This window comes from Dioscorea cayenensis, unplaced genomic scaffold, assembly GCF_009730915.1.
Source record: "Dioscorea cayenensis subsp. rotundata cultivar TDr96_F1 unplaced genomic scaffold, TDr96_F1_v2_PseudoChromosome.rev07_lg8_w22 25.fasta BLBR01000457.1, whole genome shotgun sequence".
Lineage (NCBI taxonomy): Eukaryota > Viridiplantae > Streptophyta > Magnoliopsida > Dioscoreales > Dioscoreaceae > Dioscorea > Dioscorea cayenensis.
Genome location: NW_024086848.1, coordinates 36,856 through 37,836, shown reverse-complemented (window position 1 = coordinate 37,836; position 981 = coordinate 36,856).

Below are 981 nucleotides of genomic sequence, written 5' to 3'. Positions count from 1 at the left end.
CCCCTCGTGTATGCGTGCAGATGGTTTTATCATCATGGGAATTGAGACTCTGTCATGGTCACGGGCAAGTTGTCATGGCACTTGGCCGTGTGAGCTTCACAACCCGTCGGAACATTACTCCCAAGGACTTAGCTCCATCAAACGCGACACTAGGAGTTAGGGGAGTATTGTTTTGATTGGTTCTCCCACATATATTCTTCATTGATATACATTATGAGTGAGCTTGCATGTGTACATTGGGGACAATGTACAACTTAAGTGTGGGGGGAAGTTTCATAGTGCACATATCTTTTATATTAGTTTTAATTGTTATAAATGCTCACATAGCCACTGGCGGTTCACCTTAGTTGCAATGATCATATTCTTGAGTTTAGGAGAATTTTTAACATTGAATGTTTTCATGCTCTAGTTCTTGCTTGAATTTCTAGGAATTTTTACCCGATTTACACTCAGTGCACTGCTCACTCTTTAGACTCTATTGGAAACTCATGTTTGACGTTAAAGGGACTAGTTATAGTTGTTTCTTGTGTTAAATTCTGGAAAAAAAATGAATGATGAAAATAAGGAACAAAATAGTTTTCTTGTTTGTTTTTGGTGGAAAGAGCTACCACCTATGTAGTATGAAGCTACTCTCATAAGTCGGATACTAGCTATGCCCTAATGAGAGAAAGAGCTATCTCATAGGATGAGTGAAAGCTACCACTCCGGTAGAAAGAGCTACCACCTCGAAAGTGTGAAAGCCACCTTAGCAGCCGCTTTGGAAAATGCTAGCTAAGAGGATGTGTGAAGCTACTACCATCTTTGCAATTGTTGTCACTTTTGTAGATAAATAAGTCCCTTGTACGTAGAACTTTGAGGAGTATACCTTGGGTTGTTTTGAGTGAGTTCACACACGTATACGATTTTGGGTTTGTTGTCCTTTTTGATTCAAGTTTTTAGCTAGAGCTTTATTTTTTGTATTTAATGTTGAAATGTCCGTTA